At 45.9% G+C, this 15,328-nt stretch overlaps 1 protein-coding gene across 1 annotated transcript in view; it reads left to right on the top strand.

Annotated features, from left to right (window-relative positions):
- The first annotated feature begins 3,161 nt into the window (after positions 1-3,161).
- Positions 3,162-15,328, top strand: part of Luzp1 (leucine zipper protein 1) — a 63,489-nt gene continuing 51,322 nt past the window's right edge. The window contains exon 1 of the mRNA XM_042688629.1: positions 3,162-3,244. The gene's annotated coding sequence lies outside the window, so the exon portion shown is untranslated. The remainder of the gene's footprint in view (positions 3,245-15,328) is intronic.

Here is a 15,328-nt window from a genome sequence, read left to right as displayed (position 1 = left end):
TACACTTCCTTTTCATAGGAAGCAGCATTATACATTTTTTTAATTAAGTTTTTTTTTTAATTGTGAAAATACTGTACAAAAGGGTTACAGTTACATGAGCAAGGTAATGAGTACATTTCTTATCCAGCATTGTTGCCTCCTTTGTTTTTCCCCTACCATCCCTTCCCTCCCTCCTCCTCAGCTATCTCCCCTCTCCCCCCCAGCAGTATTTTTGATTGTCCTCTTCTAAAACTAAGCCACAATTTGTTAGGGGCCCTTGAGGATTAGCTCAGGCGTTTCAGGACAGCGATTTGCCTGTCCATAGGACAGGAAATTAATCAGAACCCCAAAGCCCTTCTCTTCTTCCCATAGGCTGGCTGCTTTGCTGCAGTTCTCTTGAAGGCCAGTAGAGATGCCAAGGGCAGCTCAACACAGATCCATCTCTGGGTAAGGAATGAGAGGAGGAGGGCATGTGGCAGAAATGGGTCAACTTTGCCGCAAAGAACTTGCAGGCAGAACTCACAGATGTCTTCAACTTGGAGAGGTGCAGCATGACAGAGAATGCCCTGGGGCCTTGGACTTCACTGCAGAATTCACCTGGGGTCTGGAGCCTGGAATGCTGGTTCTTGTTTCAATGGTAATGCTTTCTTTGCAGGGCCATTCTCAGGGCCTCTTCCTGAGGTCCTTAATGTTTGCCACTGTGAAATAACTGGGAGGATTATCACGGGATTATTGTGTGGTGTTAGGAGCAGGAAATATGTACGGCAGGACAATGAGGACAATGTTGAAGATAAGAATGACAACCACATTGCTTGTGAAATGCTGGGCCTGGTGCTTTCTATACAATAGTACATGTAATTTTGAAACAAACACTACAAGGACCATATTATTATCCAAGTTTTATAGATGAGAGACTGAGGCACAAGGAAAATTAGTAGGAAGTAGAACATGAGTCTTTTGACATCAGAATTTGAGCTCTACAATGGGTGCATTCTGCCCACCAGAAAGTGCTAGGAGCATTTGTGTGTGTGTGTGTGTGTGTGTGTGTGTGACTTGAACTCAGATCCTTTATGTTCTAATCCAGCGTTTTCCTTTAAGATTAGTGTTCTTATCACTTGAGCCATCTCCAGTTCTAGCTTTGTGCTGGTGATTTGGAAATAAGAGTATCCATATTTTTCTTCCTAGCTGACTTTTTTGGGGGGATGGGGTGGGGTGGGGTGGGATGGGGGAGAAGCAATCCTAAGGCTTGAACTCAGGATCTGAGCATTATCTCTGAGCTTTTTTTGGTCAAGACTAGCCATAGCTCCACCTCTGGCTTTCTTGGTGCCAAAGCATCTCATGGACTTTTCTTTGTGGGCTGGCTTAAATGGAAATCCTCAGATCTCAGCCTCCTGAGTAGTTAGGATTATAGGAGTAAGCCACTGGTGCCAACTTTTTAAAAAAATTCAATCTTTTTATTATTATAAAGGTGACGTACAGAGGGTTTACAGTTACATAAGTTTTTTTTTTTTAAGTTAAAAAAACCCCGACAACATATGGTCTTACTATGTAGGCCAGACTGGCCTAGAACTCACTATGTAACCAACTGGATAGCCTGGAACTCCAGCTTCCTCTGGCTCCACTCTCTTGAGTGCTGGGAGTACAGGTGTGCATCACCATGTCAGGCTGGAGGTCATCTTGATGCAAGTTGTAATATGTCTAATGGGAGTTTGACTCAGTGCCCCTGGGCATTGAGAGCAGAGAGGTTGGCTTCTGGCTAAGAGGCCTGGTGCATGGAGATGTGAGAGCAAGGGAATAGCATGAGCCAAAGGGGCACATGTGGGAAAACAGTGGGTGTGCTGAGGGAAAGTTTGGATAAGCTTTAGAGCATGTGTATGGGAAGGTAGGAAGTGATCATACCAGGCCAGGGCTTTGGCCTTTGTTCCATAGGCAATAAAGACCTTGCACAAGAGATGTCTCAAGAGACCAACCATGCTGCTGCAGTCGGAGAGGAAGCAGCCCTTAGCCCATCTGTGTCCCGGCTTGTGGATGCTGCTGGATGCCAGTGTGTGGGAGGGCATCCGTAGGGAAAGTGTGTCTCTGACTGGCTTGTACTATTGGGTGTGGGTCTTTTGCTCTGGTTCCCTTCAAAGCCTTTCTCTTTCTCCTTATTGAGCCTTAATTTAAAGGCCCATAACAAGCATGTCATAAATCACTGGTGGTGGGGGGACTTTTGAGATCATCTGAGATCATTGCACTTTAAATTTTTTTTTTTTTTTTTGTATCTGGTCGTGGGGCCTGAACTCTGGGCCTGGGCGCTGTCCCTCAGCTCTTCAGCTCAAGGCTAGCGCTCTACCACTTGAGCCACAGCGCCACTTCCGGCTTTTTGCTTTTTGCTTATGTGGTGCTGAGGAATCGAACCCAGGGCCTCTGGCATGCAAGGCATACGCTCTACCACTGAGCCACCTTCCCAGCCCCATGCACTTTAAATTTTAAAGAAAGTGAAAGTAGAAACATAGTTGGGAAGGGTCTTTCCTAAGATCACATAATAAATTAATAGAAGGGCTAAGGACTGGAACTCATGTCTTCTGAGTCCAAGTCAAGAATTCCTTATACACATTTGTGGAGTGATTACTCCTACCACGTTCTGGGTTAAGTGCTTTCTGTGGATGACTGCATTTAATCCTCACAACCCCTCTGAGAGTGCCCCTGGTGAATTCAGGAAGTTTTGCCTTCTTTGATTTCCCACAGTGCCTGGCCTAGGCCTTGGGTCTCTAGCTGGGGGGCGGGGGGGGCAATGAAAACTTGAGTTCAGTCGGGCGCTGGTGACTCACGCCTGTAATCCTAGGTACTCAGGAGGCTGAGATCTGAGGATCGCGGTTCAAAGCCAGCCAGGGCAGGAATGTCCATGAGATTCATCGCCAATAAACTACCAGAAAACCGAAAGTGGCGCTGTGGCTCAGGTGGTAGAGCACTTGCCTTGAGCTGAAGAGCTCTGGGATAGTGACCAGACCCCGAGTTCAAGCCCCTCGATCAACAAACAAACAAACAAAAAACAAAACTCCAACGAGTTCAAACCTTGGGCCTGAGATGGGCGGAGAAAAGATAGAAGGGGCGGGCCGGACATTCAGCCCCGCCCACTAAAGCAAACCCCGCCTTTCGGAACGCTGACGCAACATTAGCCCCGCCCCTCATTGTCAGTCCCGGGGAGCCGGAGGAGGCGCCGGCCGCTGGGAGCTGAGCGCCGGAGCCTGAGGCGGCGGGAGCGCAGGCTGAAGCCGCCAAGGTGAGGGGCGAGGCGGGTCGGCGAGGGGACGGCCGGGGCGCGGCGCGGGGTCCGGGGCGGGGGCCAGGAGGGGGCGGCCGGCCCGCGGAGGCGTCGGGGAAGCCGGGGGCGGCGGGGCAGAACCGGCGGGCACCGCCGGGAGGGATGGGGTGTGAGGCGGAGGAGAGTTTGGGAGGTTGTGGGAGGACGAGCTCCGGAGGAGCGGCTTGTTTTTCGGGGGGTCGAGACCTTGGGAGTGCTTGGGAGTTGAGGGGGACACTCTGAGGAGATTCTTGGCTCCGGAGGGGGAGGGCCGGCGCTGTGGGGGCGCCCCGGTGGGAGCGCGGTGCTGCGGGGAGGGTCGGGGCCGCGGCGCCGGGCGGCGCTTCCGGGGGGCGGGGGTCCTCGGGGCGCGGGCCGGTGGGGGCGGGGCGCGCGGGCAGCCGGCCGGCGGGGGGCCGGCCCGGGCCGGGGAGGGGGCTGCGCGGGGCCCGCGGGCACCGGGAGGAAGGAAGTGATCATACAGGAAGAGCCGGAGCCGGGAACCGGGAGCGGGAGGCGGCGGCGGCGGCGGCGGCGGCGGCGGCTGGGAGCGCGCCGGCCGGCCGGCGTGCGGGAGCCGGCTCGGAGCGCGGGGTTGGGGCGCGGGGCGCGGGGCGGCGCGCTGAGGCGGGGAGGGGGGCTCGGCAGCTGTCGGGGTCTCGGCGGCCCGCGCGTCTCGGCCGCTGCGGATTTCGCAGCCAGGCCGGCGGGCCGGGAAGGAATTCGAGGCATTCGCTTTGTTTAAGTTGCCCGTAGACAGTCCTGAGGACTAATTAATGGTGGAATCTGCGGGGGGACACGCGGGCGAGCCCCCCGCCCCCCGCCGCCGCGAACTTTCCGCAGCGCCGCGGCCGCCCTGCGCACCCCGCCCCGCCGCCGGGCGGGCGAGGGAGCCATGGCTTCCCCAAGCGCAGGAATGCAGTGCGGTTTTTCGGGGGGCCCGGTGGCCTTGGGCTGCCGCGGCCTGGCGTGCGGGGCGAACGGTGTCCCGAGGGTTTGTCGTGCTGGGCTGTGCCGCCCGGTGCAGACCTCGCCGCGGCCTGCGGTTGGTGTTAATGACCTCGGAGGAGGTTGTGCGAGCCGAGGAAGACCGCGTTGCTCGGGAGCAAGCATCTGTTTCTTCATCGCGTCAGCCCCTTTCCTAACGCCGCGGAGCCTGTCGTGGCTTGTTTCGGAAATGCCGAGGCCAGTGCTCACCCTGCCGGGTGGGAGAAGGGAGCGAGTGGGCACCGGACAGCCCCCTCCCGCCCCCAGGCTCTGCAGTGCTTTTTTTTTTTTTTCCTTTTTTTTTTGCAGAAGGCCGGGGACTGCTTGCAGATTTTTGCACCTTCCCTGACTGGAATGACCTTGGGGAAAGGATTGTGTTTCCGAGCGCCTCGTGGTGGCTTATCTGTAGATGGAGGAGAGACTACTCTCTGGACTGCCCTGCCTTTTGGGGCTATTGTGGGTGGGGGTGGAGTTTGTTCAGGATATTTCTTTTACCTACTGCTGTGGTTCTGGCCTCAGCAACTGGACTGGTGACAGAGCCGGGAAGAATTCAGATCACCTAGGAAGATTTAACCGCTCCAGATTAAGGGAGGGAGGGGTTTGGATTTTTTTTCTTTTTAGGAGGGTATTTCCTGTCAGAGAATCTGTACAGTGTGTTCCAGATTGCCTTCTGTCACTTTGTGTGCAGCTGTGGTGGCATTTGTGTGGTTAAATTGAATAACGCCATAGAAAATTCTTCTCTTGTTAGAAATAATTGTTTTGCTCAGAATTCCCCGTGGGACAGATTAAGGTTTTGCTCAGTTTACTCGGAAGAATTTTCCAGGTTTCTAAAATTAAATCACTTTTCTAAACATAGTAACTGAAGATTGAAAAACTGGAAATAGTGGAATGTGGAGGGAATGGATTGTAGTATAAACAAGGCAGTAAGGTAGAGATTCATTGTTGACCAGTTAATAATATGGGTTGTTGGGCTGGGAAGGTGGCTCAGTGGTAGAGCACTTGCCTTGCATGCCTGAGGCCCTGGGTTCGATTCCTCAGCACCACATAAGCAAAAAGAAAAAAGCCGGAAGTGGTGCTATGGCTCAAGTGGTAAAGCGTTAGCCTTGAGCTGAAGAGCTGAGGGACAGCGCCCAGGCCCAGAGTTCAGGCCCACAACTGGACCCCCCCCCCAAAAAAAAAATAATATGGGTTGTTAACTAGGCTTTTTTGATTACTTTTTAAAAAAATTTTAGTAATTTGATACCAAGAAAGAGAACCATTGTTGAGTTGCTACTGTCTGCCCAATAGTATTGCTAGGTGGTGGTGGATATCTTTTTATGTGTGTGTGTCTGTATCTATGTGTAGGTCCCTAGGGCTTTAATTCGAGGCCTGGACACTGTTCTGAGCTTTTTTCCCCCCGAGGCTAGTGTCTAGCACTTGAGCCACAACTCCATTTCTGGCTATTCGGTGGAGATGAGTCTCATGGATTTTCCTGCTGGGACTGGTATTCAACAGTGAGGCTAAGGTCTCAGCCTCCTGAGTAGCTAGGATTAAAGACATGAGCCAGTACCTAGCTGGTGGATATCTTAAAACTGAAAGTCAGAAGCTAAAAGACAGATATAACCAATAGAAAGTGGAGCTAGACTGACTTGGTGCTAGTGTCACCAAGGTTGGAAGCCAATCCCCAGCAGAAAAGTCCCTGAGACTCTTTTTTTTTTTTTTTTTTTGGTTGATTGGGCTTGGGCGCTGTCCTTGCGCTCTTTAGCTCAAGACGAGCGCTCTACGGCTTGAGCCACAGTACCACTTCTGGTTTTCTGGTTGTTTATTGGAGATAAGAGTCTCATGGACTTTCTTGCCTGCGTTGGCTTTGAACTGTGATCCTCAAATCTCAGCCTCCTAAGTAGCTAGGATTACAGGCGTGAGCCACCTGCGCCTGGCAACCCTGAGGCTCTTATTGCCAGTTAACCACCAAAAAGCTGAAAGTGGGGCTGTGGATCAAAGTGGTAGACTAGCGTTGACCCGAAAAATTAGGGACAGCACCCAGGCTCTTAAGTTCAAGCCCAAGAACTGGCATTAGAAGAAAGAGGGCTGAGATGTAGTTTAGTGGCAAAGTGCTTGCCTAGCAAAAGCAGTGTCTTGGGTTCAATCCCTAGTATCAGAAAAGAAAAGATGAAGAAAAATGGAAGAAAAAGAATTAAAAACAAAAAGCTCTTTAAGAAAACAGGAAGTGGGGCTGTGGCTCAAAGTGGTAGAGCTCAAGCCTTGGGTATTTTAGCTCAGGGACAGCACCTAGCCACTTAGTTCAAATCTGTTTTGAGGGTCCACAGTTATTTACACTATGCATGCTGCCTTGAGAACCAGGAAATGTAGTTTCTTTTTCTTTTTCTCTTTTTGTTGGTCGTGGGGCTTGAACTTTGGGCTTGGGCACTGTCCTTCAGCTTTTCAGCTCAAGGCTAGTGCTCTACCACTTGAGCTGCAGTGCCACTTCTAGTTTTCTGAGTGACTTATTGGAGATAAGAGACTCCCGGACTTTCCTGCCCGAGCTGGCTTTGAACCATGATCCTTAGTTCTCAGCCTCCTGAGTAGCTAGGATTATAGACTTGAGCCACCAGCCTTTGATTCAGTCCCCGTGTTGGTCTTTGTGGACCCTAGAATAAGCTATTGAAGTTTATTTTTTGGTGTTTTTGCCTTTTTCCAGTAATATTGTTCCTATGCTTTTGAGGTATTCTACTTTTCTGATAGACATACAAGGATTGGTCAAGGTATATCCCTTCATGCAATAAGTGTTTAATTTTTTGCTTATGTTAGAAGGATTTATATTAAAATACAGAGTACCAGGATCATGTATTTCTTAGCAAGGGGATAGGTAGCTAGTGAGCCTTCCACTGTAGAGGCCACCGTTAAAGTATCATTCATAATCAGAAAATGAACCAGTTTTCATGTAACAGCATTTTGGGACAGTGTCAACTCACAGTAAAGCACCAGATAGTCCAGGCTGAAGTATCTGCTATAAATTTATACACATATCAGATGCTGGGTAAATGCTGAATGAGTATATGTATGCATTATTGGGATATAATTTATGTTCAATATAATCAACCAATGTTTGGTGAGCTTTGACAAATGTCCTACCACTATCATTTTATTTATTTATTTATGGGGCTTAACCTCAGCATCTTATCCTCTTGTTGGCTTTTTCTTGCTCACAGCTGGCTTTCCCTCACTTGAACCATGCTTTCTGTCATTTTTTTTTTTTGCTGGTTGATAGAACCTTGAGCATTTTTCTGCCCTTGCTGGCTACCACTGTCTTTTAAATTGTTATTTTTTTGGGAATAGGTAGCAGATGGATACCAGGAATGTTAGGAGGTTCCAGTGCTCTTCCAGTATCAGTGGATATTGGACAGTCATTGTACCAACTTTGTAAGAATCAAGGGAAACTTAGATGTTTAATGGTGAGGTGAATTAGAAGAATAGGAGAGGGAGAGACACATCTCATTGAGGGCAAGTTTGTGAGGAAGTACATTTTAGTTACTTTAGTTACTTTTAGGCAATAGGGTATATATTTTTGGGGAAAAACTACAAAAGATTTATTAAGGAGTTGAACTTTTTATTTTTGTCATGGGGCTTGAACTCTGGGCCTGGACACTGTTCCTGAGCTCTTCAGCTCAAGACTAGCACTTGAGCCACAGCTCCACTTCTGGCTTTTTCTGTGTGCTGAGGAATCGAATCCAGTGCCTCATGCATGCGAGGCAAGCACTCTCCCACTGAGCCACCTTCCCAGCCCAAGAAGTTCTTAATATGATTAGCATATGTCCAAATAATTAAAGGTGAAGATTATGTAAAATGGTTGAAAGTCTTGCTGTACCATCTGTAGTGAAATATCTTCAATGTTAATCTGTTGTTTTAGCTGATATTCCATAGAGGGAAGAATATGTAAGGTAGAATTTGTGGCTTGCTGGGAGCACACACGATTATTTTTTTTCCTTTCTCTAATTTCTTTAGTCACTGAACCTGACCCATTTGCTTTAGTACAAGTATCCATTTCTGACTTAGGAAATGCTTGAAACTTTTGCTGTAGAGTTTCTAAAAGCCCCATTACTATTTCATCTTTCTCCTTTCTCTTTATTTCTGTATACTGACTGTTGTACTATTTCCTCTCCCACCTAAGAATGGGAACTCTTTTTTTTTTTTTTCTTAATCAAGGGTTGGTTCTTTATATGCCATTAGAAAAGAATAATTAAATTAAAATAACCTCCAGAATACCTACTCAACATTTTGAGCTACTGTAGGTAGTAACTGTAGGTAAGTACTAACTCCATGAGGTAGTCATTATCCTCACTCTATCCACGAGGGACTTGAGCTCAGAGCAGTTATTGCCAGAACTAGTGAGGGGCAGATTATTTGAGCTTAAGTAGGTTGATACTCAAGTTTTAAGATCTTTTTTCTTTTTTTCTGTTGGTTGTGGGGCACTGTCTCTGAGCTCTTTGCTCAAGCCTAGCACTGCCACTTTCAGCCAAGTGCCACTTCTATTTTTCTGGTGGTTAATTGGATATGAGTATCATGGCCTTTCCTGCCCAGGCTGGCTTTGAGCCATGATCCTCAGAAGGATGAGATCTGAGAGTCATGGTTCAAAGTTAGGATTAGAGGTGTGAGCCACCAGTGCTCGGCTTTATTTTTTTTAATTATTTTTATTTATTTATTTATTTTTGGGTCCCGTCATGGGGCCTGAACTCTGGGCCTGGGCGCTGTCCCTCAGCTCTTTAGCTCAAGGCTAGCACTCTACCACTTGAGCCAGAGCAACACTTCCAGCTTTTTTCTTTTTGCTTATGTGGTTCTGAGGAATCGAACCCAGGGCCTCAGGCATGCAAGGCAAGTGCTCTACCACTGAGCCACCTTCCCAGCCCCATCGGCTTTATTTTCTTATACTTTCTGCTTTACTGTGGTGGGGTGTGAGGTCAAGATATTAAAGTTTGAGCTACAGTATCAAAAGCATTGTTAGCTTTATAAAAATTACAGTTTGCAACTATTTCTGTTCCTTTGTTTTTGTTGTTGTTGTTGATATTGGGGCTTGAACTAAGGGTCTCATACCATGGCTGGTACTCTACCAATTAAGCTAGTCCACCCTGCCTAGCTTTTTGCTGGTTGATGGAGATAGTCTTTTTTTTTTTGCTGATCATTGGGCCTGAACTCTGGGCCTGGGCACTGTCCCTCAGCTCTTCAGCTCAAGGCTAGCGCTCTACCACTTGAGCCACAGCACCACTTCCAGCTTTTTCTGCTTATGTGGTGCTGAGGAATCGAACCCAGGACCTCACGCATGCAAGGCAAGCACTCTACCACTGAGCTACCTTCCCAGACCCGAGATAGAATTATAAATTCTTTTCTGCTTGGACTGGCTTTGAACTGTGGTCCTCCAGATCTCAGTCTCCTGAGTAGCTAGCATTACAGGTGTGAGCCACTAGCACCTATTTTATATTCTATCTAAAAGCTTCCATCAGGTTAGTTCCTCAGAGCCCTCTTTTTTTTTTTTATTTGTTATTGTAAAGATACTGTATAGAGGGTTACAGTTACATGAGCAAGGTAATGAGGACACTTCCTATTGAGCGTTGTTACCCCCTCCATTGTTTTCCCCCTACTATCCCTTCCCTCTGTACCTTCCCCGAGGTTCTTTTTTTTTTTTTAATTGTGATTGATTACATAATTTCCCAAATTTCACAGTATTGTGGAATAATGATGCTCATTTAAAGTCACAAGTTCATTCTAACTTTCCTGGAGCAAATTGTCTATCACAGTCTATAACATATAACGGTTTACACATATACACCATACATGTGATCAGCAGCATGGGGATATTTAGTAGTGGTTCGACCAGATGAGTGGGAGTTCTTTGTTTCTTAAGTCCTGTTAATTTTGTCGTATCACCTAATATTTTGGATTTTGCATCCACTTATCAGGGAGACCATGTACCGTTTGTCTCTTTGCTCTTGGCTTACCTTACTCAACATGATTCCTTCTAGCTCCATCCATTTCCCTGCAAATGCCATTATTTTGTCATTTCTAATGGCTGCATAATGTTCCATTGTGTATAGATACCACAATTTTTGGATCCATTCATCTTGGTGGGGCATCTGGGTTGTTTCCATATCCTAGCTATTGTGAACAGTGCTGCAATAAACATGGAGGTGCGTGTGTCCTTGTATATTGGTTCCTGTTGTTCAGGGTAGATGCCTAGAAGTGGTATGACTGGGTCGTAAGGGAGGTCAATCTTTAGCTTTCTAAGGACCCTCCAGAGTGCTTTCCAAAGTGGTTGTATAAGTGTACATTCCCACCAGCAGTGTAATAGGGTTCCTCTTTCTCCATATCCCCTCCAGCATTTGTCGGCTGATTTGTGGCTGTGGGACATTCCTTCAGAGCCCTCTTATTTGCATGTCTCCCTTTATTCTTGCTTTAAATGGACAGTCATTTTTAAAATGTATGTTATTAGAAACTTTAATAAAACTTAAAAAATTACCATGCCTTTTTTTGAAGTGTGTGTGTATGTATGTGTGCAAGTAAAAGTGCACATATCCTATGCACCATTAGTGAGCTTTTTTGGCTCAAGGCTAATGCTTTACCACTTGAGCCACAACTCTACTTCTGGCTTTTTGGTGGCTAATTGGAGATAAAAGTCTAATGGATTTTTCTACCTGGACCTGGCTTTGAACTTCGCTTCTCAAATCGCTGCTTCCTAAGTAGCTAGGGTTACAAGTATGAGCCACCAGCACCCAGTCTTAAAGAAGTTTTCAATAATGAATAAGGGCTGGGCGCTGGTGGCTCATGCCGGTAATCCTAGCTACTCAGGAGGCTGTGAGATCTGAGGATTGCGGTTCAAAGCTAGCCTGGGCAGGAAAGGCCATGAAACTATTTTTTTTTTTTTTGGGTCCAGTCGTGGGGCCTGAACTCGGCCTGGGGACTGTCCCTCAGTTCTTCAGCTCAAGGCTAGCACTCTACCACTTGAGCCACAGCGCCACTTCTGGCTTTTTTCTTTTTTGCTTATGTGGTGCTGAGGAATCGAACCCAGGGCCTCAGGCATGCAAAGCAAGCGCTCTACCACTGAGCCACCTTCCCAGCCTCAAGTCCGTGAAACTCTTATCTCCGATAAACCACCAGAAAACAGGAAGTGGTGCTGTGGCTCAAGTGGTAGAGTGCTGGCCTTGAGCTGAAAAGCTGAGGGACAGCACCCAGGCCCAGAGTTCAAGCCCCAGAACTGACACCCCAAACTTCTCTCCCCCCCAAAAAACATATATTGAATAATTTAGTCTTATAAAAAGTGTATGCTGTGCTGGGCACTGGTGGCTCATGCCTGAAATCCTAGCCACTCAGGAGGCTGAGATCTGAGGATTGTGATTCAAAGCCAGCCTTGAGCTGAAGAGCTGAGGGACAGTGCTCAGGCCCCATGACCGACCAAAAAAAAAAAAAAAGTATACTGTACTCTGTGGCTCATGCCTGTAAATTCTAGCTACTCTAGAGGATGAGATTTGAGGATTGTAGTTTGAAGCCAACCCAGGAGGGAAAGTATGAGACATCTCCAATAAACCACCAGAAAATTGGAAGTGGTTCTGTGGCTCAAAGTGGTAGAGTGCTAGCCTTGATTAAAAAATCTCAGGTATAGTGCCAGGCAGAGTTTGAGCTCTAGGACTGTCAACAAACAAAAACAAAAACAAGGGGGCTGGGAAGGTGGCTCAGTGGTAGAGCGCTTGCCTTGCATGCATGAAGCCCTGGGTTCGATTCCTCAGCACTACATAAGCAGAAAAAAAAAGCCGGAAGTGGCGCTGTGGCTCAAGTGGTAGAGTGCTAGCCTTGAGCTGAAGAGCTGAGGGACAGTGCCCAGGCCCAGAGTTCAGGCCCATGACCAGACCCCACCCCCCAAAAAACCCTCCCAACTAACTTCCTGCATGGAACCCTCAGACTCCAGTTCAGTAAACTATACAGCAGTTCTCACATAAATTAGAAGTAAAACAGACTTCTTAGTCACTCTGTATTTGATAGTATTTTAACAAAAGAATACTAGCATACATTTTCTGGGTCTGGGTACTGTCCCTGGGCTCCTTTTTGCTCAAGGCTAGCACTGTACCACTTGAGCCACAGCACCATTTCTAGCTTTTCCTGTAATTAATTGGAGATGAGAGTCTCACCGAGTTTCCTGCCCGGGCTGGCTTCAAATCACCGTCCTCAGATCTCAGCCTCCTGAGTAGCTAGCATTACAGGTGTAAGCCACTGGTGCTCAACTAGACTGGAGTTTTACAGTGATGCATCAATAGGATTTGAATAGGTAGAAAGTTGGAGGATGAGTTTCCAGGTTAGGGCAAAACAAGGGCAAAGATAACTGTGATTGGAATAAACTTTGTGATTGATTGAACATGAGTGTACTTGCCTGATCCAAAATACAGCTTAGGTTATGGACTAGAAGTTAAGACTAATTAATGAGTAATGTTCAGTCAAGTTGTGAACAGCATCAACAGTCACTCAAGAATTGAGACTTGTTGGGTGCTGGTGGCTCATGCCTGTAATCCTAGCTACTCAGGAGGCTGAGATCTGAGGATCATGGTTCAAAGCCAGCCTGGGCAGGAAAGTCCATGAGACACTTATCTCCAATAAACCACAAGAAAACTGGAAGTGGCGCTGTGGCTCAAGCAGTAGAGCCCTCTCCTTGAGCTGAAGAGCTGAGGGACAGCTCCCAGGCCCAGAGTTCAAGCCCCATGACCGGGAAAAAAAAAAAAAAAAAGAAGACTTGATCTTGCCAATTTTTGGGAACCAATGAAAATTTATAAATTTGACAATGACTTGATGTAGTTGGAATCATAAACTGATTGATTCGTCAGCTGGAAATCAGTACAATACTGGAAAAGAGCTTAAAAATTTCATTTTAGCTGGGCATCTGTGGCTTAACACCTGTAATCCTAGCTACTCAGGAGGCTGAGATCTGAGGATTGCGGTTCAAAGTCAGCCCGGGAAGGCAAGTCCATGACACATCTCCAATACAGTAAATCCTCCAAAAATCAGGAAGCAGAGCTGTAGCTCAAGTGGTAAATGTTAGCCTTGAGCAAAACAGTTCCAGGATAGTGCCAGGGTGAGATTAAGCCCTAGGACTGGCACAGAAACTTTTTTTTTTTTTTCCATTTTAGAAATTCTTACCTGAACATTTAGCAGGTCATGAATTTAGAAATTGAAGTGAGAAAAAGATACATTGGAGAGGTTTTGAGAAAGGAAGAGATAGGATATGATGATGACAGAAAATAGAAAGTAAAGGTAACTATGATTATGAGCTTGATAGAACTGAGAATTACTTGTATTAGGTAACTGAAGTCAGAGAAGGAAGGACTTTACATCTCTGCATTTTATTTTCCTTTATAGCTTTGTGTAAGTACCTAATCAGTACCCTCATGGTTAAATAGATTAGCTATCAAAGGGAGAGGAATTTTTGGGATACATTTATTTTGGGATTTTTTTTAAAATTGTGATATAACAGATTTTATATTAACTATGTAGCAATAAACTGGTTCAACTTGGTGGCTTAGTGTATAATGCTTAGTTAAAATAATTTTCTATCTGCTTTGAGTAGACAGTTACTTTAGACAGTAACACTGTGTGGTTGGTACTTGGATATGTATTAACAATTAAATCTTTACAACTATCTCCTGAAATAGGTAATATTATTCCAGCTTTTTAGACAAAGTGGAGCTCAAAGAGGCTTAAGAAATGTGTCTGGGGAGACTGGTAGATTTAGAATTTTAAATTGCTTCCCAAAGCCCATATCCTTTATGTTACTCTTTCTCTGAGTTAGGCATCACAAGAATAAGAATAAAGAATGAGTCAGTAATTCATGTTGAAGTGCTTACCCAAATATTTATCAATAAGCCCTATGCTTTTCCATCCTATCTGTGTGTGAAAGGGGGACTTAAAAGACCAAGTATGATTTTAGCTCTAGTTCTAGTCATATGGCATTCATTTATCTTTTGGATAATGTCCCTTTTGTCCTTTGAGAACTCTTAACAAATCCCTATTAAAAACAAATGTCCAATTCAAAAAACAAACACAAACTGTTGACACAGTTCAGCAATTCAGTTTTGGCAAATGAAATTAAAAGATGTTTCAGGGTGAAGCTTCTGGGAAAGTAGATTTTAAAGATCATTCCAATAGAAAATGGTGGGCTGGTATTGCTGAAGATTTGTACTAAGGCTTGAAAACCAGGATCTGTTCTCAGAGCTTTCTCATTCAAGGATGATGCTGTACCACCTGAACCCTACCACCACTTCTATTTTTTTTCTTCTGTCATTTGTGGGGCTTGAACTGTCCATGAGCTTTTTTGCTCAAGGTTAGTGCTCTGACACTACAGTTCCACTTCCTTTTTTTTCTTTTTTCCCCCCCTGGTGGTTAATGTAGATAAGAGTCTCACAGGAAAGTCCTGTCTAGCTGGCTTCAAACCTTGATCCTCATATCTCAGCCTCCTGAGTAGTTAGGATTACAGGCGGGAGCCACCAGCCTCCTAGCACATCCCAGGATTATTTTATTCTTTTCTGGTTCATTTTGGAGATGAGTTGAGAATTTGAACCTGGCTTTGAACCTCTATCTTCAGATTGCCGTACTTAACATGTTTGTTTTTTGGTATGTTCCAGTTGTTCCTTCACCTTGTCCTTTGCAGCTGTGTGGTCTTTAGCTTGCTTACTCTTCTTCCTTCATCTTTGCCGCTGATAATTACTTCAAAGTTCTACCTACTGTTATTGCTTCAGTATTATAAAGGTCAGCCCCACCCCTTTCTACTTCATTCTTGATATTCCTTTACCAGGCATTTGTACTGTGTCTGGTAGACTGTATAAGTGTAAGCAAAGTCCTAGATTGTTAATTTTCCAATATTCCCTTTATCTCCCAATCCATAGCTGAAAGTAAGGCTTATTCAGGAATGAATACTATTATTATTATTTTTGCAGAATACTCTACAACTCCTTGGCCAAGGAAGGGAGCAATAATTTTTCTAGTTTTTTATTGTCCTTCTGGACCATTGTTTTTATCTTTTTTTGGGAGGGGCCAGTCCTGGGGCTTGAACTCAGGGCCTAGGCACTG

This window comes from Dipodomys spectabilis, unplaced genomic scaffold (genome assembly GCF_019054845.1).
Source record: "Dipodomys spectabilis isolate Male_0828 unplaced genomic scaffold, ASM1905484v1 ptg000118l, whole genome shotgun sequence".
Classification (NCBI taxonomy): Eukaryota; Metazoa; Chordata; class Mammalia; order Rodentia; family Heteromyidae; genus Dipodomys; species Dipodomys spectabilis.
This window is presented reverse-complemented; position numbering and strand designations above follow the sequence as displayed.